Source organism: Aquarana catesbeiana, linkage group LG01 (genome assembly GCF_042186555.1).
Source record: "Aquarana catesbeiana isolate 2022-GZ linkage group LG01, ASM4218655v1, whole genome shotgun sequence".
NCBI lineage: Eukaryota > Metazoa > Chordata > Amphibia > Anura > Ranidae > Aquarana > Aquarana catesbeiana.
In genome coordinates, this window is record NC_133324.1 from 504,790,786 (window position 1) to 504,816,926 (window position 26,141).

At 46.0% G+C, this 26,141-nt stretch overlaps 1 protein-coding gene across 1 annotated transcript in view; it reads right to left on the reverse strand.

The window, feature by feature from the left end:
- The window catches only part of SLC5A5 (solute carrier family 5 member 5), a 111,321-nt gene that overhangs the window by 75,374 nt on the left and 9,806 nt on the right, over positions 1 to 26,141 (reverse strand). The gene's annotated exons all lie outside the window — the stretch shown is intronic.

A 26,141-nucleotide genomic window follows, 5' to 3' on the forward strand; every position in this document is an offset into this window, starting at 1 on the left:
CAAAATTGTTATTATGATTAGAAACAGGAGATTTGGCTGTGTGCTCTGTGTACAACCGAATTTCTATGACAGGGCTAATGGGACTGTTGCAAACTTTTTACCATTTAGTGGGAAGTTTATGCCCATTACGCCAACATATGGACTACATTTGACTTGATGTAAACATATGCCTAGTTCATTTTACGTATTGCACAGAAAAAATAAGTTTCAATAATAAACTACTGCAATGCCTTATTACTGACCATGGATACAAGATAAAGGGATTTATGTGCCCATAGGAGATAAAATGCACAGCCACTAAAAAAGGTGAATAAAGTGCAGGATTGAAGACATATATGAAGTGTGAAGTGCAAACCTGATCTACCTAGGAGCTGGTGGTGGCCAGCTGTACTGAACTTTCCCCTCCTGATGGAGATTTAGGTCCTGCCCACTGGTAGCAGAGAAATACACTTCAGAGCCAAGGGAAGTTTGTGGGGAGGATCATTGGGGAGAAGCAACAGTACACTGATCTTCCCAGTGGAAGGCTGTACAAGGGGTTGTGTCAGGACAAGTGTGATCATTGGAGGAGAGCACACTGAGTTCCCAGCACAGCTTAAGAACTGACTACTGTATGTTCTTCTGCTTAGTGTGGTCAGTTTTTAATAGGACAGCAGAGGGACTGACAGGAACACCAGGGATTTCACACAAAGGAAAAGTGGTGGCCCATCCATAAGGGGCACAGGGGCGCTGGACGCATGGAATTCAATTAGGTTTTTGTTTTTTTTTGAAGCACATGATTAGAGCCTGAGGCTCTCATTGGCTTAAAAAAAGTTGTGTGCCAAAAGTGAATTAATATTCGCTATTGTCTTCCTGATTCACCTCTTGGCCAATCAGGAAGCGGGTCTTAAGACCCGATTGGCCAAGAGGAGAAGTGATCATACTGGCCGCCGGGGAGGAGAAGACGCAGGGTGAAGCTGCTGTGAAGCCGAGGAGGAGGAGACGCAGGGTGAAGCCGCTGAGGCAGAAGCTCTGCCCCCGACCTAGATGGGGTAAGTGCGGGGCTGGTAGGCAGACGAGCGAGCGACGGGGGGGGGGGGGGGGGTTGGGCGGAATGGTTGACTGACAGACCTCAAAGAGCACCAGCCGCCATTGCAAAGGAAGCAATACAAAGAGAACAGGATACTTTTTCATAAAAGTTCATGATACAGCAGGCATATCAGGAATATGAAATGTTGGGTATGCATACTCTTTAAGGTGCAAATATAGCTGTTAAAAAAACCTTCTTGTTAATTTTTTTTTTTACTTACAGAAGAGCATGAGATTTACTAAAACTGGTGCACACAGGATCTGGTGCAGCTCTACATAGTAACCAATCAGCTTCTAACTTCAGCTTGTTCAATTAAGTTTTGACAATAAAACCTAGATAATTGGTTACTATGCATAGTTGCACCAGATTCTGTGTACACCAGTTTTAGTAAATCTCCACCACTATGTCTTTTCTGCAATAAAGGTTTCTTACCTTCCTGTCTCCAATATTCCGTTCTTTTTTTTTTTTTTTGTGTATTTAAGACGCACATATGCAGCTCAGTGTACAATCCTGGCATCTGCCCGGTACCCATGCACATGCCCAGGAGTTACGTCATCCTGTGTTAGCCTATTAAAATGGCAGATGGTGAATCCAGTAGACAGATGTTGGTGCCAGTAGAGGGAACTTGCAAATGACACATTGCTTGAGTGGAAGTGAGTATAGTTCTGCTTTAACCACTTTAAGACTGGACTGTTTCACCCCCTTCTTGCCGAGGCCATTTTTCAGATATCAGCACTGTCACACTTTGAATCACAATCAATCAGTCATGCAACACTGTACCTAAATTCATTTTATGGAAGATAGTTTTCTTTTGGTGATGTGTAATCATGTTTTTTTTTTTTTTCTGTATTAACCACTTCATCCCCGGAAAGATTTACCCACTTCTTGGCCAGGCCATTTTTTGCGATACGGCACTGCTTCGCTTTAACTGACAATTGCGCGGTCGTGCGATGTTGTACCCAAACAAAATTGACGTCCTTTTTTTCCCACAAATAAAGCTTTATTTTGGTGGTATTTGATCACCTCTGCGGCTTTTATTTTTACGCTATAAACAGGGCCGTCTTTAATATTGATTGGATCCTGGGCAGACATTTTCTTGGCCACCCCCCCATGCAATTTCGTTCTCCACCTGCCCTGAAACATACAATAAATAGCAGCTAGACTCAAAATCAGTTTACTGAATCAGATCAGGCAGCAATTGCGATTGGTTGCCAGAGGTTACAGTGTATCATTACCGCTTACTGACTAGTTGCTAGAGGTAACCCCCCCCCAGGACCGTCTTTAACGCAGAGCAAAAGGGGCAGCTGCTCTGGGCCCTGTCATCGCTGTGGGGCCCAAAGCAGCTGCCACTTAAGCCCTGCGCTGCCCGCAGTTTTCCCGGAGTAGCGGGTGCAGCCGATTTCCCCCCCTCCCCTGCTGTCCCAAGCGGCGGCCACAATATGACAAGAGAGCGGGACAGCTGTGGGCTTCATGTGCTTGAGCCTGCTCATCCCACTTCTCCCTCTGTCAGGAGCTGCAGACCGGAGTGACAGGAAATGACAGAGCAGCGCTCTGTGTTCCTCCCGCCCCCACCCCCGCCTGACAGACCTGTGTAGCACACAGCCGAGTGAAGTGTTCTGGCTGTGTGCTACGGGTCTGATAGATGGAGACTGTGTTGCAAGGCCATGTCATCAGGTGAGAAAGATCACCGTGGAGAGAAGGGGATTCACATGTGCAGAGTATTGGAGGTACAGAGGTGTGGTGGAGGAGGGGGGGTACAGAGGTGTGGTGGAGGAGGGGGGTACAGAGGTGAACATGGATGGGGAATACAGAGGTGGTGGAAGAGGGGGGTACAGAGGTGAACGTGGATGGGATGGGGGGGTGCAGAGGTGGACGGAAGGATACAAAGGTGAACGTGGATGGGGGTACAGGGGTGAACATAGATGGGGGATAGAGAGGTGGACATGGGGGGTTACAGAGGTGGAAAGGAGGGGTACAGAGGTGGATGGAAGGATACAGAGGTGAACAGGATGGGGACTACAAAGGTGGACGGAAGGATACAGAGGTGAACGTGGATGGGAGGGGGGGTACAGAGGTGGACATGGGGGGGTACAGAGGTGAACGGAGAAACAGAGGTGAACATGGATGGGGGATACAGAGGTGAAGGGGGGTACAGAGGTGGATGGAAGGATACAGAGGTGAACATGGATGGGGGGGTACAGAGGTGGATGGGGGGGTACAGAGGTGGATGGAAGGATACAGAGGTGAACATGGATGGGGGGGTACAGAGGTGGACGGGGGGGTAGAGAGGTGGACGGAAGGATACAGAGGTGAACGTGGATGGGGGTACAGAGTTGGACGGTGGGGTACAGAGGTGGACAAGGGATACAGAGGTGAACGTGGATGGGGGTACAGAGATGGACAGAAGGATACAGTGGTGAACGTGGATGGGGGGCACAGAGGTGGACGGTGGGGTACAGAGGTGGACAAGCGATACAGAGATGAACGTGGATGGGGGGGGTACAGAGGTGGACGGAAGAATACAGTGGTGAACGTGGATGGAGTGTACAGAGGTGGACGGGGGATAGAGAAATAAACTGTGGATAGAGGGGTACAGAGGTGAGCTGTGGATGGGGGGGATACAGAGGTGAACGTGGATGAGGGGTACAGAAGTGGACAGGGGGGTACAGAGATGGACAGGGGATACAGAGGTGAATGTGGATGGGGGTACAGAGGTGAATGGGGATAGAGAAGTGAGCTGTGGAAAGAGGGGTACAGAGGTGAGCTGTGGATGGGGGGATACAGAGGTGAATGTGGACGGGGAAAACAGAGGTGAACTGTGGATGGGGGTGGTACAGAGGTAGACAGGGATACAGAAATGAGCTGTGGATGGAGGGGTACAGACGTGAACGTGGATTACAGAGGTGAACTGTGGATGGAGAGGTACAGAGGTGAGCTGTGGATGGAGGGGAGTACAGAGGTGAGCTGTGGATGGAGGGGGTACAGAGGTGAACTGTGGATGGAGGGGGGTACAGACGTGAGCTGTGGATGGAGGGGGGTACAGAGGTGAGCTGTGGGTGGAGAGGGGTACAGAGGTGAGCTGTGGCTTGAGGGGGTACAGAGGTGAGCTATGGATGGAGGGGGGTACAGAGGTGAGCTGTGGATGGAGGGGGGTACAGAGGTGAGCTGTGGATTGAGGGGGTACAGAGGTGAGCTGTGGATGGAGGGGGGTACAGAGGTGAGCTGTGGATGGAGGGGGGTACAGAGGTGAGCTGTGGATGGAGGGGGGGTTACAGAGGTGAACTGTGGATGAGGGTACAGTGGTAAGCAAAGTGGTGTGCAGAGGTGACCATTAGATGGTTACTTTGGGGGGGGGGGGATATGCAAGTACTGCCCCTTGTGCTGATTTTTTTCTAGGCCCTGTATGATACAAACACCTCACAGTACACACTCCCAATCCCGGTGTGTCATCCTGGACTCCTCTATCTCCCCCTTCCCCCTATCATCCTGGACTCCCCTATTCCCCCCTGCATCATCTTGAACTCCCATCCTGCACTCCGCTATCCCCCCCCCACCTATCATCCTGGACTCCTCTATCTCCCACACCCATCATCATCCTTATTATTATACAGGATTTATATAGCGCCGACAGTTTGTGCAGCGCTTTACAACATGAGGGCAGACAGTACAGTTCCAATACAATTCAATACATAAGTTTATGTGTGTTTTTTGGAATGTTGGGGTGGAGAAAACATGTGCATTGGGGAGGCCGAGAAAATGTTTGCCCAGGGTCCAATCAATATTAAAGACGGCCCTGCCCCCCACCACCACCACCACCAATTTCCTTACCTTTGCAGAACAGGCTGATGTTAGGCTTAAAGTGGTTGTAAACCCACTTTGAAAAAAAAAAATAACACCTGCAAGACAAAGGCATAATGAGCTAGTGTGGATAGCATACTAGCTCATTATGTAATACTCACCTGAGATCGAAGCCCTCGCTGCGGTGCCCGTACACAGCACCGGCTGGCGACATCACTCCCGGGGGTTACTTCTGGGTATCGCGGCTCCAGCGCTGTGATTGGCCGGAGCCGCGATGACGGTAGTGGCCGGTAGCGGCGCACTCACTGAAGCAACGCCACATACGTGCCATTGCTTCAGTGTGTATGTGCTGATGACATCGGCACATGCAAATACAGGGGATATCTCCTAAACCACGCAGGTTTAGGAGACATCCTGGGTAGCTACAGTAAGCCTTATTATAGGCTTACCTGTAGCAAAAAGTGGTCTGTAAGGGTTTACAATCACTTTAATGACCACAGTTGCAGGCAGGACTTTTACGCATGCCCCTTTACCTCCCCAGTGGGCAACATTCAGAATAGGTGATGGTGGATATGACCTCAGGGAGGAATGATATACATATGAATGCCGCCTTTATTTACATATCAATGCTGCGTCTGTGGCTATTTACATATGAATGCCATCGCTATTTACATATCAATGCAGGTTATTTAGATGTAAACACAGGGTCTGCAGGTGAGCCATCTGTACACAACAATAGGGCAGAGTCGGTAAGCATTAGTAGCAACACTTCACACTGAGATATTGGTTCACAGGACGGGACTAAAACTTCAAGGAACAAGGGAATTTAAACTGGGACAGTTGGCAAGTATAAAGCAGGCTCATTGGGCCCCACAACAATGATGGGGCCCAGAGCAGCTGCCCCTTTTGCCCTGCCTTAAAGCCCTGGCTATAAACAAAAAAAGACTGTCAATTTTGAAAAAAAAGCAATATTTTTTACTTTTTGCTATAATAAATATCCCCCAAAAATATATATAAAAATTAATTTCTTCCTCAGTTTAGACCGATATGTATTCTTCTACATATTTTTGGTAATAAAAATCGCAATAAGCGTCTATTGATTGGTTTGCACAAAAGTTATAGTGTCTGCAAAATAGGGGATAAATTTATGCCATTTTTATTACTAATTTTTTTTTTACTAGTAATGGCGGCGAACTGTGACTTTTATCGGGATTGCGGCTGGCAGATTGGACACTTTTGAAACTTGGGACCATTGACATTTATACAGCAATCAGAGGTAAAAATAGCCACTGATTACTGTATAAATGTCACTGGTAGGGAAGGGGTTAACACTAGGGGGCGATCAAGGGGTTAACTGTGTTCCCTCAGTGTGTTTCTAACTGTGGGGGGATGGGACTGACTGGGGGAGGAGACCGGTCGCTGCTCCTAAGTATTAGGAGCAGACGATCTGTCTCTACTCCCCTGACAGAATGGAGATCTGTCTGTTTACATTGACAGATCTCCGTTCTGCCCTTCATATGATAAATTGTGGGTACCCGCCGGCCATGCGCATTGGCTCCTACATCATGCGGCGCGCATGCTAGTGCGCCTCCTATACTCCTTAAAGCGCCCGCCGATTCGCACAGGAGTGCTATACCGCCACCGTCAAACGACGGTGCGTGGTCGACTAGTGGTTAAGGAAAAAAGTCAACAAAATGTTAGAAGACAATTTTGAAAAAAAATGTAAATAAATTTAGGCCATTTCTTTGGTAAAAAATAACCCAAATCAGTGTATATTTAGTCTGTGTGAAATTTATAGAGTCTACAAACTATGCTATATATATATATTTGAAAATTCATTAATCCCTATGTACTGACTGCCTGTCTCATTTCTTGAGGCCCTAAAATGCCAGGACAGCACAAATACCCCTCAAATGACCCCTTTTTGGAAAATAAACTGTCCAAGGTATTTAGTAAGAAGCATGGTGAGTCTTTTGAAATTGTGATTTTTTTTGCCACATTTTTGGGGGAAAATTAAACATTTTTATAAAATCTGTTTTTTACTTAACAAAGTTGCCATTTTAAGTTATTTCTTACACACAGCATAGGCATAATTACAGGTACACCCCAAAAATGTTCTGCTACTCCTCTTGAGTATGGGGATACCACATATGTGAGACTTTTTCACAGCCTAACTGCATAAGGAGCATAAATGAAGTGTCTATTTTCCTGACTACTTATCACATTTGTAAAGGCCCTGGAGCACCAGGAGAGTGGAAACACCCATAAAATGACCCAATTTTGGAAAGCAAACACTCTGGTGTAGATACATATTTTTTCACTGTCAACTGTATACGATACAATGTGTCATAGCTTTCGTTTACATTCCTCCTCCCTTTTACAGGGAAGTCTTGCAATCCTTATTGGTGTACCTGCTGGATAAACCCGATTTACCTCTCTTACTGATGGGTGACTTTAATTGTTACCTTCACCCCTTGTTAGTGAAGCACCCTCCTCCTTACCATGGGGGCTCCCGATAGAGGCACTGTCCTGTATAAGTTCATACAAAAGGTGGGCTGGATTGACTTCTGGCAATCTAAGCACCTTCAAGAGAAACAATTTTCATGCTTTTCCAAATCCCATAGGTCTTTATCTCAGATTGACCTATGTCTGTTTACCCCCTCCGTATTGCCCTACCTTAGGGACATTATATACCTCCCAAGAGGAATAACGCACCACTCCCCCCTGGTGATCCATCTAGTAGTAAGGCCTCAACTACCTTAATGCATGCCCCATGGAAGCTTAATGACTTTTTGGCTTAACCTCTTTCCCTTACATGTTACCATACACCGATCTTTTACTGATTTTCGTGCAGCCCATGAGAATTTTGCTGATATAACGCAAATTTTGTATGCCTTTAAAGCATTCCTACGAGGTATACTTATAAGCCAAATTAATGGAGTTAAATGAAACACAAATGGTTTGAGCATTGAGCTTGAGCAACAGGTACACCAATTGGAGCATATGTAGATAATTCTACGGATTCTACTAGGGGGTCCTGGCTGTCTGCTCAGGATGCACTGGACCATCTGGTATCAACTTTGGCAGATAGGAAGCAATTCTTTTCTAAGCTGGCATTCTTTGAGGAGGGAGAACAAACGGTGAGGTTAATAGCCAGGATTGCAGAGGGTGCAGAGAGGATTGCAAGAGTGCAGCACTCTGGAGGCACTATGGGTGCTTTGCGGACTGAGGATGGTAGGTTAGCCACTACTCCGAATTCTATAATTACGAAACTTGTCTCCTTTTATTTCACTTTTTTATTGTACCAATCAAAGCAAGTATACACATCCAAATGATATCTTGACTTATTTGAACAATATCAGCCTACCGGAACTGTCCATCCAAAACCGGAGAATGCTTGACTCCCCAATTACATTGGAGGAGCTGCAGCAGGAAACTGCCACATTCCCTAACGGCAAGGCACAAGGAGATTATTGTCTACAAGTGGAGGTATACAAACAGTATGGGGAGAAGAGATTGCCATTCCTGTTAAAAGTGCTTAATGGGGGGGCGTAGCCTGGACCGGCATGGTGTAGGGAGTGTTGTATGGGAGCTCGGCTTGCCAAATATCCGTAACTGTACACCCTGGGGCTAATTCTGCCATTTATTCACACATCACTGGCTCTCCGTGTACGCTGTGCCTGCAAGGACCATGTCGCCGCCGAAAAAAGTAACGGAATCGGCTGATAAATTAGCTAAATACCGCCACACAGACAAGGAGGCTGGGGAGGAAAATGGCTCCGGTTCTCCTTCCATAATGGACTCAGCTGCAGAGGACACTGCGTGAGTGTTGGAGGCAATTTCAGATTGCAAGAGTACCCTGATGGTTAAGATCGAGGAGATTAAAATAGATGTCTCACTAATTCGTCAGGATCTGCAAAAACTCAGGGATCGGGTCACGGAGACAGAGACTCGCATCAGCCGCGTGGAGGACGAGGTGCCACCATTGCAAATTACTACAGAACGGCTCCAGCATCAGCTCAACATGGTCCTGGCCAAGCAGGATGATATGGAGAACCGCCTCAGGAGATGTAACCTACGTTTTGTAGGCCTACCCGAAGGTTCAGAAGGTTCAGACCCTCCCTCATTCCTTGAAAATCTCCTCATCACCTCCTTTGGAGGGGCTGAATTTTCCACAACCTTTGTGGTAGAAAGGGCGCACAGACTGGCTGCCAAACCAAGAAAATCAAGAAAAAAAGAGCACAGTTCACCGAACCTAAACTGCAACTAAGGATTTATCACTACTCCTATGTGATGCTATTCCCGGCAAAGTTTTGCGTAGTCGGAGAGGACCGAGCTATTTCTTTGATATGCTGGAAGCCGTTTTTACCTGACTGGAAAACAAAGCGGCGCCGGCTCGGGAGCCCGCTTAATACTTCGACCGATCCCTGCGGATGACTGTCTGGTCTAAGATGTGAGAGATGACTGCCATTATTCCCATGCTTCCTTAGTGAGCCTGGACCTTGCCATCCGTACTGTGTAGTTCACTTTTGACCCACAGCTCCCTGTGGCGTTTGTCCCCCCTCCGGAGGAACTTTCCCAATCTGCCCTGATTGACCCTTACTTCTTGATATTGTGTAGCCGCACTGTTCTCTCTATCCTTGCCTGTTTCCCCCCCATGGCTGTATAGCAGCTTCACGGTGCTGGACTTGATATATGGCCCCAAACTTCTAGTCTTAAAGGCAAGCTGACGACCGTCATGGCGCCTGTGATACAGCCTCAAGCTTCTATATCCTTTAGCTCCCCTTGTATACCTCATCCTGGAGATCTAAGATCGGGTGTCACACTCCCTGTGCTGCTGCTTGATCTTCAGCAGTTAACTGTCCCCCTAGTTGCGGGTGCTCCTCGAGACCCCAGTATTCTCATTACTAACTGTAACGTTTATTGTTTTACACAAGTTTGGTTTCCCTTACCTGTCCGGTCTCACCCAGCGACACGCGGAATATACTCGGTGTGCTGTTTTGCTGGATACGCCAGAGTGTTTACTTTTTAGTTACGTGGTATTACTTTTTCAATACTCAACACATACATGATGTGCATAACAGTATTGACGATTGGTGTTTACATGCTGACATAGTTGGTACACAATGTACTGGGTCTTTATATGTTCATGAAATGCTAAAAGTCTGGTGGCTCATGCTGCAATCTCCTACCCTGGCGGCCCTAGGCTCTGTGGGCGGTCACGCATGTCCCCTCAGTTTTGGAGGGATGTGCGGGGCAGGCGCGCAGGCTCAGGGTACTGGGGCAATAAATATCTGTACTCTGTTAATATGCCTAATGTGAAATGTATCACATGGAATGTACGTGGCCTCAGAGCAAGACCCAAGCATAATGCAGTCATGTCATACCTCAAGGCACAGCGTGCAGAGATTATAGTGTTGGTGGAGACCCATCTCACAGGCCAGCTCTTGTTGGCACTCAAAAAACCATGGGTGGGTTGGCTGTATTAGGCCCCTTATACTACAAACTCTAGAGGTGTGGCGAAAACGGTGCCGTTTGCACTACTAACGCTTAGGTCTGACCCCCAAGGCAGGTTTTTATTTTTGCATGCCAAAGTAAATGGTCTGGAACTCCTAATACCAGCTATATACATACCCCCCCTTTCAATTCAATGTCTTAACCGAAGGGTTAACATCTATGTCTCAGTTCCCTACCGTCCCTGCGATTTGATTAGGGGATTTCAATAATATTATGCATTAAGACCTAGACAGGCTGTCAATGACACCTCCTGACAATTCCGCCCAATCTTATACTAGATTTGCTAGACTCCTTCTGGATCTAGCCTTAGCGGATACGTGGAGATACTGATATCCTAAAGGCAGGGCATTTTCATGCTTCTCAACAACATATAACTCTATGTCATTAATAGATTTAATTTTGATATCCCATACTATTCTCCCCATCCTGGGCGAGGTAGGATTTAACCCACGTGTCCTCTCTGACCATGCTCCGTATTGGATTGAACTTCGAATAGATTCTTCCCCCAAGACATATACATGGAACCTTAATCCCTTTTGGTTGACGGTTATCCCTGATTTGAAGGGTGTTGGGGCTGAGTGGGAGTTCTTCTTTCAGACTAATAAAGACACTGCACCATTTGAAGTGATCTGGGACACTTTTAAATCACATGCCTGGATGATATTATCTCAGCGTATATCTAGATATCGTAAAAACTCCTGTTGAGTGGTCAGGCAGGCAGAACAATCCCTTGTGGAGGCAGAAGAAAGTTTCTTGGCCGACCCGTCACCATCCACAGCAGATCAGTTAAAGCTACAAACCGGAATAGTAAATAATCTACACTTTGAAAAATCTGAAAGGAAGATATTTTATAGAAAACAGAGGCTGTATGAATGTGGAGAGTGGGCGGGATGCCTTCTGGCTTACCTAGCCCACTTAGATCACAGGCCTCCCGCAGTGGTCTCCCTATGTGCTGCTGACGGGGAACTAATTACTGATCCTGATATGGTGGCTGGGGAGTTCTGCTCCTTCTTCGCATCTCTGTACTCCTCTACTGCCAACAATCCCCGAGAGGAAATAGTGACACTTTTGGCTGATATAGAATTGCCCACTCTGACACAAGACCAGACTGCGACGCTAGAGGCTCCTATTTCTAAAGATGACATAATAGAAGCTATATCCTTACTTAAACCTTCCAAAGCGCCTGGCTCCGACGGTCTCCCCCTTGAATTTTACACGACATATACTGAGACCCTGGTTCCCAGACTATATGAACTATTTTCCCAAATATTTAAAACTGGCTCTTTGCCCTCTTCCATGAGTGAAGCCTATATTGTGCTTATACCCAAACCCAGAAAAAACCCAGAACTCCCCGAGTCATACCACCCAATATCTCTACTTCAATTAGATATCAAGATCTTGGCCAAGGTCCTGGCACTACGTCTGAACAAGGTGATCCTTACTTTAATTCATCCGGACCAGACTGGGTTCATGCCAGCCAAAAACACAGCATACAGTTTACGTAGGCTCTATATGAATATGCAGGCTGAACTGACCAGCTGGGTTCCAGAGCTGTAGTGTCTCGCAAAGGCGTTTGATTCCGTCGAGTGGGAATATCTTTGGGAATGTTTAACACGCTTTGGATTCGGGCCCAAATACATCAGGTGGATCCAACTCCTCTATCAGAATCCATGTGCCAGGATCTTGGTCAATGAAAAAGTCTCTGCCCCCTTTCCCCTCTCAAGAGGTACACGTCAGGGTTGTCCCCTATCCCCATTATTATATGCTCTGGCAGTGGAACCTCTTGCTTCTTCCCTTAGAGCACACCCAGGTGTCTAAGGTCTGAAATGTGGAGACATGGTGGAAAAGATCAGTTTATATGCAGATGATATGTTGTTGTACTTAGCAGATACTGGCCTATCCTTACGATTTGCCCTTGAGATTATTCAAAACTTCGGTAAATACTCTGGTTTAAAGATCAATTGGGACAAATCACAGATTCTTCCCATAGACGTCAGTGTCCCCACTGATATAATGGCCTCATCTCCACCCCTTAGGTCAGTTCCATGACGTACCTTGGCATCGTAATCACCCGTTCGCCAGAGGATTTTGTTAGGCTTAATTTAGAGCCCCTGATAGCAAGTTTAAAAGCTAAAACACAGACGTGGGCTAAATTGCCATTGGGGGTGATGGGCCGGGTGAACCTAATTAAAATGGTCCTCCTCCCCAAATTCTTGTACGTTTTGTGGCATGCTCCAGCCTACTTACCCCTTACAATCTTTAAGTCCATTGAGGCCCTTCTCAACTCCTTTGTATGGGGGACGACTCGACATAAACTGTCCTGGCAAACACTGAAAAATCCCACAGAGTTAGGGGGGGCAGCATTACCGGACTTCAACCTTTACTACCTGGCTGCGCAACTGTCCCACTATTTCTTTTTAGACAAACATGATAGAGAAAGATACTTGGCTCTGATATGTTCCCCCCCAAGTCCATGGGCTCAAACACCCCTTCCAAATTCTTCTCAGAGAACTTGCGGGTACTGGGAAGCTGGGAAAACGTAAAAGTTTACTATATCACCACTGTAAAATATGGGAGGTGATTGGGCGCAAACTGAAAACATCATCTACGCATTTTCACACACACCCCTATGGGACAATCCTGGTTTGGGAGAATTGTTAACTGTTTCCGACTATACCATATGGCTAAACCAGGGGGTGTCTGATGTTTATTGTGATACTACCCTCAAATCGTTTCAACAAATCAAGGAGGAATTTCATCTCCCCAACACAATGCATTTTAGATACCTCCAGCTCCGCCATGCCCTCCGGGCACAGTTCAGCGATGCCTCCCCCAACATAACGCACCTTGATGTTCTGTGTATTATAACAGGACAAGACTCTCGTAAACTTATCTCAGTGTTCTACAATACTCTGCTCCAACCCTCAGCAACAACTCTTGCATATAACCTGAGATATCGCTGGGCCGGGGATGTAGGGGAGCTGGTGGATGACGAATGGGAGGATGCATTGGGTACTAGTAAGAAGGTGTCAACTAAACTGTCAGATCATCTTACACAACTATACATTATGCATAGATCATACCTGACCCCTAGCAGATTGGCTAAATACAAACCTGACCAGAATCCGCTATGCCCCAGATGTGATAGTCCGTCTAGCACTTTTTTTCACCTTCTTTGGACATGCCCAGCAATACAAGACTATTGGTCCCATATAGTAAAATTTATACATGATGAGATGGGATCTCCCCTGACGCTATGCCCTAAACAATGTCTGCTGGGAATATTCTCAGATCCAGATTTGGATAAATTCCACAAAATGTTCCTCCAGGAGGCATTGTTCACAGCTAGGTTACTTATAGCGAGGAAGTAGCTGCAGGTCATACCATCAACGCTTCAGGAATGGATATCCGCAATCAACCAGGTCTTGCCGTATAAAAAAGAGATCTATGTTCATAGAGGATGCCCAACCAAGTATGGCAAAATTTGGGATACCTGGCTGGCAAATGCAACCACATGTAATGATATACCTGATTGACACTTCATAGTCTTGCCCCTTTTTTCAACCATGTTTACAGACTTATTACCTGGGCCATACGTGCCCCTACACCCAATATGCAAACTTTAATATCATAACACAGAATGTATAAATCTTTTGTGACATGTTGTCAACCTGGACCCTTTTGTCGTTAATGCAAAGTATGCAACTGTAACTGTACTGTGTATATATATCATGTATGCTTTTATTTTTCCAAATAAAACACCACGTTATTTGTAAAAAAAAAAAGTGCTTAATGGTGCGTGGGTTGCCACATGGAGCTGGAGGACGTGTAGTGTCTCAGCTCCCGGATCCCGTGGCTTCACAGGGCTTCACCGCACTGCAGAACGCAGCCTCAATGACCTCAAAGGGGAAAGATAAGTACAAGGAGGCTAAGGGGACAGGGGGGATCCTGTTCAGGGGTGATTTGGGGCACTTTTTCACCTGATCTTCGGCCGCGGCCCAGCACCAAGATGGCGCCGGCGCCTCTGTCCCCGGCCCACTCTGAAACAGCCTTAGACTCCCTGACTGGATCTCAGGCATGCCATCCACCCCCTGGGACCCAGGATCGCCCCTCCAGACACTCCAGGAGCCACTCCAATACCTCCCTGGGATCGGAGGATGGCTGGGACATGGAATCCCAAATGAGATCCCTGCACAGCTACATGCGCTCCCTTCCTACAAAGGCTGACTTTGAACAGTGTGTTAAGCGCATTGAAAAAACATACAAGCAGGAAATAACTGAGCTTAAAAAGGACATTGGGGATTGTTTTGAGGACATAGAAAACACCACTGAGGGCCTCCACGCCGCCGTACAGACCCATGAAGAAATATTAAATACCCATACAGTCATGCTGCAGCAATTATCATACCAGCAAGACGACATTGAGTATAGAAACAGACGCAATAATATCCACGTCCGCAGGATACCTGAATCTGTGGAATCCAAGGATATAAATGCGGCTGTGACAGCCATTTTTAACCAGCTATTGCAACTGCCTAACTGGACCGTGTCCACAGGACCTCCGGCCCCAGGAAACCTTACCCATCATTTGTGCGTGATATCCTATGCAGAGTGCACTTTTACAACATTAAAGAAGCCATCATGTGTGCTGCCAGCACACAAGACTCTATTATCTTTAACACTGCCCTTGTGATGCTTCTACCAGACCTCTCACGTCAAACTTTGACCATGCAGAAAGCTCTGAAACCCCTCACGCATCTGTTACAATCCCGCCAACTGAAGTATCAATGTATCTTTCCTTTCCAGCTTCAGGTTCATCATGATGGCAAGACAGCCATCTTCCGCACGCTCTGGGACCTCCCGACATTTCTTAGTACTCTGGACTTGCCGCATGTCTCTATCCCAAATTGGCCTTTCACGCCCGCCACCCCAAGCCTACCATACCTTCCGCAGGGGCACAAGCAAAGTCGCAAACAGCGCCCTGGATCCTCCTCACACAAAGACCCCAATGACTGATTCACCATAGACCAACTGGTCGTTTGTCCTTTCTTGTTTTTTGCAGGATCACTCCCTGCGACTACTCATGTTACTATGAGTGCACCCTGTTCAGGGTTTTCCTGTTTCTTTTTACTCCAAGCTGTGCACCTTCCAGAACATTGTTATAGTTGGAGACGTACTCCTCAGGGAAGGCTTTTTGCTGTATATCCACGTTGGGACTTGTTTACAGAAGACGGCATGTTCCACAGTTGAAGACTAGAACGATTGAACTATCCGATCTGGATGAACATTCTATCCCAGTTGAGCAGATTCATTTCCTGCAAACCCCCCAGTGTTCTGAAACACACCACCCTACAAATACCTCCCCTGAATTCTTACTATTGTGCTTTTTTTTTTTTTTTTTTTTTTTTTTGGACTCACAGGGCAATATGTACTTACATACTGCCTACTTACTTGCATAGCAAGAATATACTAAATCTTTGTCCCACCATCCCCTGTTCTATTCACATGTTGTATGTTAATGTTCATAATATATTTTATCCCCCCTCCATGCCTCCCACTTACCCCCCCAGGCATACTCGGTGCCAGTTACTGGCACTGTTCTTGGTTATGATATGTTCTTCATAACACTTTATTATGGATGTTATTTTTCTATGCATTTGACCATTTGGTGCCACCTAGTGGCCTGTTCATGTAGTTCTGTCTACCCACTGAAATCATGGCTTCAATCTCCAGTGTTCGGTTACAACCAGACGTACTGCACTGCAACTCTATCGACACTGAGATTAGAGACCTCCTTACTCTCTCTTTATCCTCACACTATTCTTTCTTCCAACTACCCCTCTACTCCTTATTTTTACCCTCCCACCCCCTTCTCCCCCACCTTCCCCCTGCTGGTTGAGCTTGGTGCCCGAAAGACTCTCGTCATTCTTTTCCTACCACCCCTGACCCCCACCCATCACCATGGCAGTCACACCACCTCTTAAACTAGCATCCTATAACTGTAGAGGCTTTAACACCCCAGAGAAGCACAGCCAGATCCTATATCACTTCCACAAACAACGAGCTAGTATCCTGCTACTGCAGGAAACACACTTCCGCACTGGTTCCACACCCACGATCCGCAACCACCATTATTCTACCTGGTTCCACAGCACTAACCCCCAAGCTAAGTCCAAAGGAGTATTCATCGCATTTCATAGATCTTTTCACCCTGAAGTACTTGATTCTTGTATAGATGATAATGGTCGCTTTATATTTCTCAAATTGAAGCCAAACAACTTTCTTTTTAGAGTGGCTAACATTTACGTGCCCAATACAGACCAGGCTCGCTTCCTTTCTATGACTCTCACCAGACTATCTTCTTTCGGGGGTCCCTGGGTCATCGCTGGAGGTGATTTCATCGTTACTCTGTCTCCATCTGCCGACACATCCTCGGGTAATTCATCCATAACCACATCCTCACTCTCACACATCAAATCTCTATTACACTCCCACCAATTAATAGATGTCTGGTGTATACACCACCCCACAGAAAAAGATTACTCATAAAGCAGATTAGATTATTTTTTTCCTCTCACAATCCCTCCTAGACACCCCATTACAATCCTCCCTGGGACATGCCCTATGGTCTGACCACTCCCCTGTCTACTTGTCCTTTGCACGTCCTGCCCAATCTCGCAGGGGGGCATCCTGGCGTCTTAATGACAATCTTCTTCGGGACTCAGTGTGCATTGCTGAAGTTACCAAGGCAATTCAACGCTTCACGTCTGATCACTCCTCTGACACTACTACCCCACTCATTCAATGGAAAGCCCTAAAATGTGTGATCCGAGGCATACTCATACAGAACGGTTCCCGTTTAAAAAATATCAGGTCTGATGAAATTCAACGCCTCCTGACCACCATTTCAAACCTGGAATCCCTCCACAAACAAACGCTAGAGCCGTCAACCTTTGTCACTCTATCAAACGCCCGTCGTGACCTCTTCCACTTGCTAGACTCCCACTCCCTAATAGCACAGGATCGAGCTTGCAGTTATCACTATTCTATAGCTGATAAATGTGGCCAACATCTGGCAAGGGATATTCACCCCAGGCTTCCCGCCAATCCATTCCCTTCATTACCAAATCAAACCAGGCCAAGGTTTTTATTACGAAGGGTATATCCTCCGCGTTCAGAGACTTTTATTCCCAGCTTTACAACCTCACACAGAACGCTTCAAGCAGCCCTACATCCTCCCCACTAGACAGCATGCAGGCCTATATAACGGAAACAGCACTACCTACAATCGACCCCCAGGAATCCTCCGACCTAGACAAACTCTTGGCGGTACCAGAATTTCTGGATGCCATCTAGGGTCTAAAACTAGGCAAATGCCCGGATGGCTATACCCCACGATTCTACAAAACCTTTGCACCCCTATTAACGCCATTCCTGGCCCGGGCCTTCAATGCCATAGATGACAATACCCTTCCCTCCAGAGACCTCTTATCTGCCAACGTATCCATTCTCTTGAAACCCGGTAAGGATCTTTCACAATGTAGTAGCTACCGCCCCATATCCCTACTAAAGATAGACCTAAAAATATTTGCGAAGGTCCTCCCTAACCGCCTTTCACCACTACTGCCGGGGATTATTCATAGAGATCAGGTTGATTTTGTCCCGGGCAGGGAAGCCTGGGACAATACAACTAAAACCATACACCTCATTTGCTATATACAGCAACACCGCCAGCAAGCTTGTCTCCTGTCTTTTGATGCTAAAAAGGCATTTGACCGGGTAAACTGGCGCTTCCTGCAACTCTCCCTAGAACAAATAGGTCTCGGATCCCCCTTCATCACCAAAATTATGTCCCTTTACTCTCACCCTTCTGCATCGGTCTTGGTCAATGGCACTGCGTCAGAGGCATTTGACATATCTAATGGCACACGTCAAGGCTGTCCCCTCTCCCTGCTCCTATTTGTCATTGTAATCGAGCACCTGGCATGCGCCATTCGACAAAATGCATGCATACAGGGAATTCAAACACCCTCCGAACACTATAAACTATCTCTTTATGCTGATGACCTATTAATATACGCCCGACAACCACACACAACCCTCCCCTCCCTCTTTTCTGAATGTAAACGCTTCGGCCAACTAAGTAATTTTAATCTCAATATATCCAAAACAGAGGCTCTCAATATTTCCCTATCCACTTCCAGCATGTCCTCACTTCGCTCCAACTATTCTTTTCAATGGTATACCAAGGGTATCTCCTAGGCATAACGATCCCCTTCAACCTTTCTAACCTCTTTGCACTAAACTACATCCCTCTTCTCTCTCTTGGTTTGGGCGCATAAACACCCTCAAGATGGACACCCTACCCAATTTATTATATCTCTTTCAAACCATACTGGTCACTATCCCCAAATCCTTTTTTTCGGCCCTACGCTCCTTCTCCATTCATTTTATTTGGAATAAGGGGTTATCCAGAGTTAAATATAAGCTACTCAGACGCCCAAAGCTTCAAGGGGGCACGGGACTACCAGATTACAAACTTTATTACAAATCTACTCTTATGGCCCGTACCCTGGAATGGTTCCCGCGACCATTTCAAAAGGCTTCAGTAATGGTCGAGCAGGACCTAGCTCCAGTAGACCTACGGGTTCTCCTCTGGGGTTACAAGGGCAGATTCTCTCACTTATCTGGCACCTCACCTCTAACTATAACCATCCTTGTTCTTTGGTATAGGAGAGGGCTGTGCAAGGTTCTTTCCTCTGACCCCTTCCCCTTATCTCCTTTATTTTACAGTCAGGCCTTCCCTCAGGGAATCGGAGCTCATCAACTGGAATCATTCCACTGCTCCTCCTGGCCTCAGGCACACACCTTCATCCACTCAGGTACTGGGGCCCCGATCGTCCCTGAGGGGACACGTGATTGGCTTACTTCCCTACATATAACAACCTTCGCAAAACAACTATTCCTCTCATTTCAAATCCATCGCCCACTCTCAAAATTCGAACATCTCAGCTCCCTACAGGAGCTACCCAGACATCTACTCTCCCACATTTACAGCTTGATTCAGGCCCTCACTCAGGATGACATGCCCACATACATGAGGATGTGGTCGGCAGACCTTAGAAAAACTCTCTCCAGAGCAGAATGGCAGACAGCGTACCACTTCGCACATAAGTCCTCTATCTCCTGTTACTCCCAAGAGAAAAACTTCAAGATCATATCCAGATGGTACAGGTAGATGGGAAAATCTTCCCATCTACCTCACCCACCTGCTGGCAATGCAATGAAGCCACGGGCACTTATTTTCATATCTGGTGGGAGTGTGAACGAATACGACCCTTCTAGAAGCAGGTATTTCAGGCATATAATAATATATGTGATGAATCTTTACAACTAACCCCTGAGATAGCTCTCCTCTCCATGTTGCCAGGATCAATAGCCTCTCAGAAACAATGTCTTTTACGCTTTTTGCTATAAGCAGCCCGACAACTGATCCCCCTTTTCTGGAAAACAACCACCACTCCCCCATTATCCCTTTCGGTCTCCACAGTAAATGACATCATGAGAATGGAGGAGATGTTAGCACTCGACAACAACACTTTCGACAAATATAAGGTTTTGTGGTCAGCAGGGCTTTTTTTCTTGGAAAATAGGTACAGGAACTGAATCAGTTCAGTGACCCCCCGTCCCTTACACACACCCTCCAAATCGCATCAAATAGTGGGTGTGGTCAAATTTCACTAACAGTGGGAGGGTCTTAACAGGGTCATTAAATACCAGGAGTGCAAAATGTACAGAGTGCAATATGTACAGAGTGCAGAGTTCAGGGAGGGGGTTACACAGAGACTGCAGAGTTCAGGGTGTACTACGTAAATAGTGCAGAGTTCAGGGGTGTGCTGCATACAGAGTGCAGAGTTTAGCGGTGTGCTACACACAGAGTATAGAATTCAGCCTTCTTCCACAGCTGCTTACCTCTCACAATTATCCCTCTTCAGCTCTGCCCTCTACATACAACCCCCCTCTACCGCCCCCATCTTCTTAAAAGCTCCACCATCTTCCACATGTCTTATTTTTGTTGCTGTATTGAGCTGAAGCACCCAGCCAGCTCTAGTACCTCCCTGCATACTATAGTTGGCTCCACCTCTCTCACTTGCAGGGAGATCATCCAGTGGTCATGTTGGCATTTGCACTGCCCCCCCTTTGTACCTGCATCTCCCTTGTCCCCATCCTTCACTCAGTGGGAGCCACTCGGGAGATCTGATCTGTGGGAGCTGTTGGGGAACAAGCTGCCACTTGTAAGCATAGAAGCTGAACTTTTGTGTTTTCAAGTAATAGTGGTCAGCAGGGAGCAGAGGGCCTGAGCCAGAGGTGGTGGAACTGAGTTCCACCAAGTTCCAGCTGAAAAAAAGCCCTGGTGGTCAGTCTGGCTAGGCTTCACATCCTCAAATACCCTGACTGGCATGCTCCCTGTTCCTCCGAGCCCAGCTCCACCCCCACCATGACCTTTCCTTAAGGATATAGGAATATTCTTCATTTACCAAGTTACTGTCTTTCCATCCCAGGCTCTCCCAGCAGACCCCCCCCTTTTCCATTTCCCCCCTCTCCCTTTTCCATTTCCCCCCTCTCCAACCCTTTCTGCCTTCGTCTTTCTTCCCCCTTTCGCTTTACCTCCTGATCTACTATTGTTTGACTTAAATTGAATCCAAGTCTATTTATGAAATCCTTAGGCGCAAGCGCAGCTGTAGGCAATAGCCATTTGGCGCGCTCGTTGCTGCTTTCCTATAAGTGATATGTCAACTGTATTTGTGTTTTTGATGTAATGTTTATTCTACCCATAAAAACATTTTCAACTCTAAAAGTGATTCATACTGCCAGGCAATGTGATACTTTACCATATTCTATGACAAAAGCTAATATCATACTCTTGTTGAAACCGGGTAAGGACCCCACTGATCCAGAGTCTTATAGGCCAATCTCCCTACTCCAAAGTGACATCAACATCTTAGCACTGGGACTGGCTCTATGCCTTAATAAAGCTATCTCCATGATTATCTGGCTTTGTGCCCCAAAAGTCCACAGATGTCAACCTGCGCAGTTTGTTTCTGGACATACAGGCCAGGGCTGATGACATGGGTAGTGGGGCTCTGCTGTTTTTAGATGCAGCCAAGACCTTTGACAGTGTGGAGTGGCCCTTTCTTCGGACTGTCCTTTCCAGATTTGGCTTTGTCCCTGTCTTTACTTCATGGGTTAAATTGCTATATAACCACCCAGTGGCAGCTGTCCTGGAGGCTGGGTGGGTATTATCCATGTTCCCCCCTGCCAGGGGCACCCGTCAGGGATGTCCACTGTCACCGTTACTATTTGCACTGGCGAATGAACCTTTCGCCGCTTCCATTAGGCAGAACCCAGATATAGTGGGATTCCAATTTGGTGCGCTGCAGGAGAAAGTCATGCTCTATGCTGCCAACACCATGTTACTGCTAGGGGATACTTTACACTCCCCTGAGCACTATTTCCCAATTTGGTGAGTTCTCAGGTCTCCTTATAAATTGTGACAATTCAGCGGTAATGCTGCTAGATAATATCTTTATAAACCATCACTCCTTTCTGTCCAGTCCCAGTTGCATCTTCCTTTAAAGACCTGGGTATACAGATCATACTGCAGCAGGTGGACTTCTGCCGCCTGAATATAAACCCCCTGCTTAGCCGCTATAGGGATTAAAAAAAAAACACCCTGAAAATGAAAAATGTATTTGTTTTTAACACAAAGTTGTCAATTAATAAAATATTTCTAACACATAGCATGAACATGCTTATAATGACACCCCAAAAACATATTCTACTATTCCTCCCCACTATGGGGATACCAAATGCTGCATTTTTCTGCCCCTCAATCACCCCCCTTTAGCTGGGAAGGTAGCAGTGTTGGGATACACATGCTACTGCAGGAATTATACTCTCTGTTGCACTCTGCGGGCACTACCACCTGCTGAGCGTGGCGTGGCACTTTTAAGTGAATGAGGCCATACTATAACTACCCTGCAACCACACAGGATGCACGCAGTTGCAGTGTGATAGTCCAGCATTTAGGGGGTTAAAAGTGATTAATGCTCTCTAAAGAGCGACCCAGACATGGATTGCTCTTCAGGGAGCATCATAAGTGTGAATAAACCCTTCGTTTTTATTTTTTAAATTTTTTTTTACAATTTTTATTTATTTTTTCAGCACAGATCTCATGTGGTATTTTGTGTGATTTTTTGTATATTTCTTTAGCCATCATGGTGTGTAGATTTATATAATTTAATTTACGGAGATTTTGTGATTCACCCTTCAGTGTTAATGGTTGGGTTTTGTTGACCAACGCAAACACTTTAGCGCTACACTTATGCACTACTGTGACAGGAGAGACTTCACAGGCTGCAGTATTACAGCCTGTGTTTCCATATGTGATCTCTGTGATTGGTCACATCGGTCACATGGTACCCAAATCTATGATTGTCTGTATCTGAGGGACACAGTGATCCTAGATTGCACCACTGCGTGGCTAAAATGGGAGGACTCGACCGAGCTGCAAAGGAACCAACCACCTCACAAGGCAGGTTATGTTGTAAGCTGAGTATGTGCTATGCTTCTGATTATGATGAAGCATATATGATGAAGCATATACTTCCTACACCTTGTCATCCAAAACATTACTGTCTATGGTCAATGTATCTGTGTTATGTTGCTCAGAACACTAGGTGTTATAGTACTGCTTTAAGAAATTTGGTATGAGCTTAGCATGTAGAGATTGAGATTTTTTTTTTTTTTTTATGTATAGGCCCCTTGTTCTGATGAGACGCCTCTGTCATACAGTACAGAATTTCAGCATGAGCTATTTTAGCAAACGTGCTAAAAGTTAAAAATTGCCCAGGACCCCATTTTGTATAAAACTGTCCCTGCTCAGCATTTAGTCTTTTGACAGCAGAGACAGTGAAAGAGAGAGAGTCAGGAATGTAAGTCAGGTTATACATAAAAAGGCTTGTGATTAGATGAGACAAATTTTTGAGGTCTGGCTACCAGGTAAGATATTGAACTAGGAATATAGGCTTTCTCACCCAAAGCTCTACAAAGCCTATATGTTCCAGGGCTTACAACAAACAAAAAGTATGTTTTCTCCATATCAGACAAAGACATATACAATTTCCACAATCCTGCCAGCTAGTGCTTCATGGGATGTAAAACACATTACGGTATAGCTTTTATTTCCGTTTCAGAAAGAAGCACCCACTAATAAAATTAATTTCTAGCTTTGTTAATTCTGAGACCTGGTGGCTCCCCTGCTTCTTTTGAGAATACTGTGATAATATGTGGTTTTAAACTGCAGGCATATGTTTGAACTGAGCTACAGCTGACAATGTTGTGGCTGAATTTAATAAAAAAACTGAAGATTTTAAGCTGGTAGGATAAGGACTAAATGTTCTTATGCATCTATGCAAATATTGGTGACAGGCAAATATTAGCTATATGGCCAAACCAAGATTTATGCCAATATGCAAGAATCTTGGTACCTTTTCTCTTTTGTTCTGTATCGATGTTGATAAGATGGTAAAGTATGTACATGGAACTCTGTGAAAAAATTGATGGAATTGAATTTTTGTGCTTAGCGTAAAATTCTTCTCTTGGGAGTTCAGTGAGGGGCACAGTTTTCAGAGACAGTTGGGTTATATTGCCACCTAAAGGAAAGTTTGGACACTAGCAAACAAAAAAACAGTGGTCAACCAGGTTTGTCCTCCCCCACTCCCAGCATGCCTCAGTTTTGTAGAACAGCAGTATTGCGAGTAGATCTTAAACACAGAGCAGTCAAACCTGCGTCCATCAATGAACTCCAAGCTAAGTGTTTTAATTTAAGTACTAAAATCCAGGTTTCTTTCCTGATCATTGAAGGACATAGGATTCAGAGACAATGAGGACATCCAAAAGCAGTCCAAATGAGGGGTGGGCAACAGTTAAACACTAACAGGCCCACATAACACAACAAAACCGTGGGACGGCTGCAGCTCAAAGAGCTGCCTGAGAGAGTTTACACCAAAACTGGCATCAAATGATACCTGATGATAAATGTGTGTAGCACTACCCCTGTGGGAGCTTCTGGTGAATGGTTGCCCTACTCTTGCACAGCCAGGCAACAGGTATTTACATCCAGACACAAGAAACAGTCTTTGAGCTTGTTTTTGTTGTTTTATTAGGGGTGATAACTTGGATGAGGTAAAGGGGTTATGGGATGCCTAACTTGACTGAAATGATAGATGGGAACAACTTCCTCCCTATGTACAAAGATCCTGGACTGTTCTCCCTCCTGGCCTCCAACAGTCTTTGGTGATCCAAAGCCTCTTAAGGACTAGGAACTCTCAGTCCCTTTTAGAAAATAGCACAATGTGTTGTAAGCTGCATTTAGGAGTATCTTCAACGCCTCTGTAGAAACTGCTCCCAGCTCTACTGCCTGCAGGAACTACCAGCCTACCCGAAGGCTTGTCCACCAGCCCACCTGGCTGCATCATAGATCTCCCAGGGCAAGGGATAGGAGGGGTTAAGCACAGCACTGTCCTCCTTAAAAGCTTGCTACATGTGGTAATCTCTCCCCTTGTGAATCCCTGGGTGCACTGATGTCTCACCCTGTTGCTCCCTGCTGCTCCTCAGGCAAGATTCCTTTCAAACTGTAATGCTGTCAGGTTCTTCCCAAGCCAGCCCAAGCCCAGCCTGGAGACAGAGCTTCCCAAGACCCAGGGGTCCCTCCTAGGCCACCTACAGTCTCCTCAGCACTCCATCTTCCACCTGACTTCCCTGCTGGCATGGCTCTTCCATATTTAAGGGCTGACCTAGCCACCCTGCCAGAGCATTCTGCCAGGGGATTGGCCAAGTTCCCCAAAGTGTGCAGATCAATCCCTCCTGGCTTTCGCCCACTAACTTCTAGAAGTTTCTCCAAACTTCCAGATCTGGGTAGGGGGACAAGAGACCTGCCTCTGTGAGTAACCCAGCCTGACCTGCAGTAAACCCTGACCCAATTTCATACTCACAAACTAACCATGAGTCATAACATAAATTTGCCTGCACTAACACTAGTAGCACACAAGAGGGTGCTACAAGTGAGTCAGTCTTTCTAATGGAAGCAGTAGATGCAAGGTAGGCACACGCAGAACAAACTACATTCAGGCAATGGAAAGAGATTTCCTTCAGATGAACTGGAGCTAGACAGAGAGATGGAAGAACAACGTCCTTCCAAGTAGGTTCTGAAATTGTCCAGTCTAGCTGAGTCTGGGTATGGCCTTCAAATCTATTGCTGAGGGTACATTGATTTGAATAGCTGCAAAAGAGGCCAGCTCAAGCTATGTGTAGAGAAGTCTTGGTTGATGTATATATAAAAAAATATATATAGTAAAAATGGTTAAACTTTTCTCAGTAACGAAAATATATCCTGCTAGGATAAACCTGAAGCAAGATGGGAGAGGGAGGGGTTATTCCTGGCTAGTCATTTTTTTTTTTTTTTTTTTGCCAGTGTTCAAATACTTCTATAGGCAGCATTATAACCCAATTGTCTCTGGAGCCGGTGTCCTCCAATTAAAGAACAATAATGGAAAAAAAATTCCGCGTCTGGTTTATGATTGTTTTATGAAGGATCACAAAATGCAGTAAGAAGGTTCAGTGTGCATGGACTGGCATAAATGATAGTGTTATGCTTATGAAATTATAGACACAATAAGCAGGAAAAAATGAAATAACA